The following is a 7,819-nucleotide window of genomic DNA, read 5'->3' as shown; positions in this document are numbered from 1 at the left end:
TCCTTTTTTTTTTTTTTCCTTTCCCTAGTCCAGGCAGTGAAGAATGGGGAACGTGAAATAAAAACCTTCACTGAAATTGATATGTCTCTTTAAAAAAATGATGCTGACATTAGACACAGCTCAGAAGAGCGCATTTGAATATCAGGTGGCAGTACAACGTATAGCAGAACTTGCTGCCGCTTCTTCTGAATTTGTCTTTGTTGGCTGAGCACGTTAATATTTTTCCAAGGTGTAATAGCTGGGAGGATTCCGTCAGAAATAACAGGAGATCTAGTGAGCCGGGTCCCATTACCTTTCAGATCACAAGGCATCTGGCTTTTGCCAGTTGTCATTTCCATCAGGGGAAATGATAAGCAGTTTTGGACTTTATTTGCCCAAATATAGTGCTCACACTACCTCTTGTGTGTAAAGTGTTTGGCTTTTCTGAAGCACTTAAAAAAAAAAAAAAAAAAAAAGCCTTTTTATCCATGGCATAGCATTCTGGAAAAGAACCCCGGACAGGGACTGTGAGCTATGGGTCATGATTTCTGGTTTGCCATTGTGGCTTTCTTTCTCTGGATTTCCTTTCATCCATCTAGAAAAGTCTTTCCTTCCATGTCCCCAGTTCCCTGATTCTGCTATTCATTTGACTACTTATTACTAATAGTAGGATTGACAGTTCCCAGATATCTTGACTCCACATTTGCTACAAAAATCAAACTCCTTTAAGGGGTGCCTGGGTGGCTCTGTCGGTTGAGCCTCTGACTTCCGCTCGGCTCATGATCTCATGGCTTGTGAGTTAGAGCCCTGCATTGGACTCTGTGCTAACAGCCTGCTTTGGATTCTGTGTCTCCCTCTCTCTCTGCCCCTCCTTTGCTTGTGCTCTCTCTCTCTCTCTCAAAAATAAACATTAAAAAAAATTTTTTTAAAAAAACAAACAAAAATCACACTCCTTTAAGATAAATTTGGCAAATTGAACATTTTGACTTTTTGTTAATCCAATAATTAGTTCTTAGAATATGAACATGTAAATAATAATTGTGACCATTTACATAGCATTTACTATGTGACAGGTACTGTTCTGTTTTATTTTTACAACAAATCCTGTGATGTAGGTACGTGGGAATTATTCCAATTTTATAATTGTAAGAAATAATTTTAAATATATCTTGTTTCTGCTATAGAAGTACATCAGACAGTCAGAAAGGAATAATGAATGGATAAAAATTTATCAATATGTTGTGTTTGGCTTCTCTCACTTAAAGCAATGCTTTTGAAAAAATAAATAAAGCAATGCTTTTGAGATCCATTTACACTGCATATATCAGTAACTACTTATTGCTGAGTTGTCTCCCATTATATATCTTCTTTAGCTAGTGTCTATTCAAATCTTTTTCCCATTTTAGTTGAGTTGTCCTGTATTTTTGAGTGGTAAGAATTCTTCATATATTCAGGATACAAGTCCTTTATCAGATACATGTTTTGTAAGTATTTTCTCCCAGTTTGTACCTTGCCTTTTCATTTTATTTATTTATTAAAAAAATTTTTTTTAGTGTTTATTTATTATTGACAGAGAGAGTGAGAGAGACAGAGCACGAATGGGAGAGGGGCAGAAAGAGAAGGAGACACAGAATCTGAAACAGGCTCCAGGCTCTGAGCTGTCAGCACGGAGCCCGACACGGGGCTCGAACCCACGAACTGTGAGATCATGACCTGAGCCGAAGTTGGACGCTCAACTGACTGAGGCACTCAGGTGCCCCTTCATTTTATTTTTTAATGTTTATTTATTTTTGAGAGAGAGAGAGAGAGAGCGAGCACGAACCAGGAAGGGGCAGAGAGAGAGAGGGAGACACAGAATATGAAGCTAGTTCCAGGCTCTGAGCTGTCAGCATAGAGCCTGATGTGGGGCTTGAACCATCTGGGAGATCATGACCTCAGCCGAAGTTGGATGCTTAACCGACTGAGCTACCCTGGCGCCCCACCTTTTCATTCTTTTAATGGTATTTTTGAAGAACAAAATGCTAAAATGTTTACAAAGTTCATTTTATCAATTAAAAAAATATTTTTGAGGGGCGCCTGGGTGGCTCAGTCGGTTGAGCGTCGGACTCCTGCTCAGGTCATGATCTCACGGTCTGTGAGTTCAAGCCCCGCGTCAGGCTCTGTGCTGACAGCTCAGAGCCTGGATCCTGCTTTGGATTCTGTGTCTCCCTCTCTCTCTGCCCCTCCCCCTCTCATGCTCTGTCTCTCTCTCTCTCTCTGTCAAAAATAAATTTAAAAAAAATCTAAAAAAAAATTTATTTTTGAGAGACAGAGAGAGAGAGCTCGTGGGGGAGGAGCAGAGAGAGAGGGAGACAGAGGATCCCAAGGGCTCTGACAGCACAGAGCCCTACACTGCAGGTCTTGAACCCACAAACTGTGAGATCATGACCTGGACTGAAATGAAGAGTCAGACACTTAATCGACTGAACCATCCAGGTGCCCCTTATCAATTTTTTATTTTACAATTTATGCTGTTCATTTTATACCTAAGAAATTGTTGCCTACCCCAAGATTGCAACATTTTCTCTTATATTGTCTTTAGAAGTTGTATGTTTTTATGGGTTACATTTGGTCTATGATTGATTTTGAGTTTGTATAGCATGAAGGATCAAGACATCTCTCTCTCTCTCTGTGTATAGATTTCCAATTATTACAACACCATTAAAATTACCCTATTGAATCACCTTAGCATTTTGTCAAAAATCAATTGACCATATATATGTGTCTATTTCTGGACTATCTACTTTGTTCCATTGTCTATCCTTACACCAATATCACACTGTCTTGATTAGGTAGTAGGTGAGTCCCCAAGTTTTTTTTTTGTTTTTTTTTTTTTCAGAATTGTTTTTCCATTTAGATTCTTTGCATTTTATGCAAATTTTAGAATTACTTTGGAATTTCTATCCTCTAAAAAGCTTCCTGTAGATTGTGTTGAATGCATAGATCAATTTGGGGAGAATTGACATCTTAACAATATTAAATCTTCAGATCCATGAACATGGTTTTGCTCTTCATTTTCTTTTAATGTTTATTTATTTTTAAGAGAGAGAGAGAGACAGACAGACAGAGTGCGAGCAGGGAGGGACAGAGAGGGAAGGAGACACCAAATCCGAAGCAGGCTCTAGGTTCTGAGTTGTCAGCACAGAGCCTGACGCAGGGCTCAAACTCACAAACTGTGAGATCATGACCTGAACTAAAGTCAGCCACTTAACTGACTGAGCCACCCAGGCGCCCCTGCTCTACATTTTTCTAATGTCTCCTTTACTTATTCTCAGTAGTGTTTTGCAGTTTTCAGAGTATAGGTTTTCGTCATTTTGTTAAATCAATCCCTAAGTATTTAATATTATTACACTATTTTAAATGGCATTTAAATTTTTTTTCAATTTCTCATTGCTCTTTGCTAGTATATGTAAATACAACTAAATTATATATTATGTACCTTGCTAAACTTACTAGTTCTAGTTGGTTTTTTCTTCCTCTTCTCCTTCTCCTTCTTCCTTTTCTTCTTTTTCTTTTTTTCTGGAGACTCCTTCAGATTTCCTACATAACCATTTTGTGTATGAAAGACAGTTTTACTTCTTTTCTGATGCATATGCCTTCTATTTCTTTTCTCTTACCTTATATCATTGGTTAAAAGCTCCAGTACAATGTTGAATAGAAGTTTGATAGTAGGATATCCTTGACTTGTTCCCAAATGTAAATTGAAAATATTCAGTCTTTTACCACATGGACCTTCCTGTGCAGCTGTTGGAACATCTTCATGTCACGGCAGCTGGTTTTCTCCACAGCAAGTGATCCAAGAGACTGCATGGTGGAAGCCACAAAGTGTTTTGTGACCTAACCTCAGAAGTCACACTGTCACTTCTGCAATATCCTATTGGCTAGGCAGTTTAGCCCTACTTGATATGGAAAGAGATTACAAATGCAAGAATCATTTGGGGGCATTTTGGAGACTGGCTATTACAAATCCTTAATCCCGATGTCCATCCTTAACAGTCTGTAAATCACATTTAGAGGAGCAACTTCCTGGAGATCGTCTACAATAAGTTCCTCTGTGTGCAGATGAGGAAACTGAGGTCTACTTAAAGATGTACCCTTACTTTGAGGCAAAATCAGACTCTTAATTTCCATTCCAGTGTGCTTTCTATCACATTACGTTGCCTCGGTATCTATTTTACCTACCGTATATCTAAGGAGGTGGGCATTTGCCTTAAGTTGCCATTAAGTAATGAGAATAAATGGGGTGGGGCGGAAAGGCTGGGCACACAGAAGCTGCTGCTGGGGGTTTTCTTAGGATCACCACAAAGCCATCTTCAAGGTAGCCATCAAATAGGATAATTCAGTGAGTGCAGTTCAAAAGCTTCACAATGTGACAATGGAAATTGACTTGATTTAGCTTCAAAGATTCTATTAACTCAGAGAAATGATGATTTTATGGGAGAATTAACGCGTAGCCACTGGTAGAGAACGGAAGTGACCTTACTGCTTTGAAACTTGTTTTAACTCCTTGCTTAGATCTATGTACAAAACATTATAGCTCAGATTCCTGGTCCTATAATACACACATTTCAGAGCCAGATGATTAAATCTTGATCCTAATTACAAAGGAAATGCAGAATTTGCAGTCAGCTCATTTTATAAGGTTAAGAAATAACCTGCTTCAAAAAGTGGCACTAAGTGAATCCTCCTAAGCACATCATTCACATGATGTGTGTGTGTGGGGGGGGGGGGGGGAATTGCTCGCTTGAGACACATGACCTTTGTTTCTAAGATCAAAAGTACATTAAAATTGTGACAAATGGATAGTAGTGTATCACTGACTTTTAACCTATATTTTTTCTCTCTCCTATTTGTCTCCTAGTTGAACCCAAAGTCCAAAACAAATAAAGGTTAAATTCCTGAGTTTTAAAAACACTATTTGTAAATAGTATCAAACTTATATAAAAGTTGCAAGAATAAAAATACTATACTTGTATATCTTTTATCTAGATTTGCCTGTTAACATTTTATCCCCTTTGCTTTACCATTTATTCACACCCCCCCATACACACACACCTATTTTTCTCAATCATTTGGGATTAAGTTACATATATCATGACCCTCTACTCCCAAACATCTCAGTGTATATTTCCTAATAATAGGGATATTCTTTTATATAACCGTAGTATAGTTGTCACCTCAGTAAATTTAGTATTTGTGTAATACTTTGAACTAATCTACCCTTTCATATTCCGGTTTTATCAATTGAGCTAATGATGTCCTTCATAGTATTTTTTTCTCCTCCAGGATTGGATTCAGTGAAGGGCCATGTATTGGATTTAGTTGTCAAGTTTCCTTAGACTTCTTTCATCTGGGACATTTCCCCACCCTTTCTTGTATGACATTGGCACTTTTGAGGATAGAGTCCATCTTCCCTGTCTTTTTAAAAAATACAATGTTCGTCATTTTGAGGTTTCTGAAAATTTGTCTCATAACTAAATTGAGGTTATACCTTCTTGGCCAGAATACTAAAACGAATGATGTTGTGTCCCTTACAGAGTATCACATCTGGAGGCACACCGCGTCCGTCCTCCCCTCATTGATCACCTGGTCAAGGGGTTATCCAATTTCTCCACGGTGTAATTACTGGTTTCTCTCCTTGCAACTAATAAGCAATATATGGGAAGGCACTTTAAGACCATCCAAATATCCTGCTCTTTTCTGTTGAAATTTAGCAACTATTGATGATTCTCGTTTGATTCAGTCATCTTACTGTGATAGTTGGAATTGGTCTTCCAACTCCCCTATTGTCTTCACATTTGCCAGCTGATACTCAAGATTCTGCTGTGAGCAAGAGTCTCCCCTTTTCTCCATTTACTTATTAGTCCTGTGAACTCACAGACTCTTATCCCCCCCCCCCCCCCCCAATGGTTTACAACTCATTACTGTACTTAATTATTTTGTTAGTCAAATTGTCCCAGATTTGGCCATTGATAGCCCTTTCAAGCTGGCTTCTTTGTTCTTGTGACATTCCTATATCCCCCTCTACCCACCCCCCCCTTTTAGTACTTCCTTCCTTACTGGCCTAATGAGATATTCCAAGCCCATCTTGCTCCCTCCCTCCCCCCCCCACCCTCAGATTCCTTGGTTTTGATTTTGATTTGCCATTTGGTCCCCAAATTGCAGAAAACTTATCTGCTCTATTTATTTCCTCACCAGCTTCAGCTCCTCTCCAGCCCAAACCCCACCACCACCATGAAAACTCTGGGCTTACCTGACTACTTGCTCTGCAAGGTCAAGGTTTCTGAGTCTTTGCTCTTCCCTTGTCACCCCCTTCCTGGTCCAAGGTCATTTCAAATGTGATTTCCTCTTTACTCCAGGTAGCCACCTCTGGGCCAATTTAATTGTTTCCTTATCTATGTTTCCATAGCACTTTTTACATATCTTTATTATGGTGCTAATCTTGTGCTATTATGCTTTGGTTACATTTCTGGCTAGACCGAATTCAAATATTTTTGAATAGCCTGGGGAGAAAGGTATTAATTTTCCTTATTTTGCAGATGAGAAACTTGAGGTTCAGAGAGGTGAGCCTGAGAAAGAGGCAGCGGAACACAGGGCGAAAGTCCTCAGTGACAGCTTACTTGTGTCATTTATTACCGGTAGGACTGTAGGCAAGTTACTACACTTGTCTGTGCTTCAGTTTCCCTGGCAGTAAAATGTGGATGATAATAAATAGAAACTGCCACATAGGGCTGTTATGTGGATTAAGAGTTAATATTTGTAAAGCACCTAGAATAGTGCCTGGCACATGGTAAGTGGTATGTAAGTGTTTGTTAGGTAAATAAAGTCATGTCACTGCAATTCAAATCCAAGTCTTCCTATGCTAAAGTTCCTAGCCACGGCTCTATTTTAACTTTGCAGGAATCCAATACTCCTGAGAAGCAGTGGTTCTATTAGAGACAACAATAAAATGAAGCTGGTTCAGGACACAAGACATTAATGAGATAAAAGGAAGCAAAATGTTCCAGCAAACTGCCGAATTAAGTCATAGACCAGGGAAGGGAGCAGGTGTCTGTTTCTCCTAAGTCTGGGTCTAGGGCACACAGGTGACACACTCAGGCAAGGATCACAGTTAGAAGCTGGTCCCTCATGAAGTCCCTTTATGTGTTTTTTTTCTCTTAAGTCCATTGTGGGTTAGACATTTGGGCCCTTGGGGTAACTTGCCACAAAGACTCTACCTGTGCATTCACCATTGTGCAAGATGGAACCATTGACACATGGAAAATATTCATTATTGTTTTATTGAGGATGGCAAAGCTATTGGCTGAGTTTTTGAAACTTGTACTTGAAAGCTTATACTTCAAAGCAAGAATCATTTTTACTTTGCCCTAATGCCACCCACAAGATAGTTACATAGCTAATATATATATTATATGTATAAAATCATTATAATTAATGTTGATATGGTTAAAAATGGTAGATTGCATTGTGATTGATCTGGTAGATCACAACTGTTAGCCTAGTGACAAAATTATGCATAGCTTTTCAGGTTAGGGGCCATGAGTAGACAGTGCTTGTCCACATGTGGGAAAGCTACTGTTTAACCTTTATGTCAAATATTAACTATTAACAACCTAAGAGCACATGAGCTGCCTAACTCTGGAATGTTTGAGAACAGTCATTTCAAACCTGAGCGTGAGTCAAAATCATCTTCAGGGCTTGTTAAAGCATAGATTGCTTAATCCCATTTCGAGTTTCTGATTCACTCTGTCTGGGGTAGAACCCATGAACCTCCATTTTTAATAAATAACTTTTAGTGAAG

This window comes from Panthera pardus, unplaced genomic scaffold, assembly GCF_024362965.1.
Source record: "Panthera pardus isolate Hobbes unplaced genomic scaffold, ASM2436296v1 HiC_scaffold_12, whole genome shotgun sequence".
Classification (NCBI taxonomy): domain Eukaryota; kingdom Metazoa; phylum Chordata; class Mammalia; order Carnivora; family Felidae; genus Panthera; species Panthera pardus.
Note: the sequence above shows the minus strand (reverse complement) of the source record.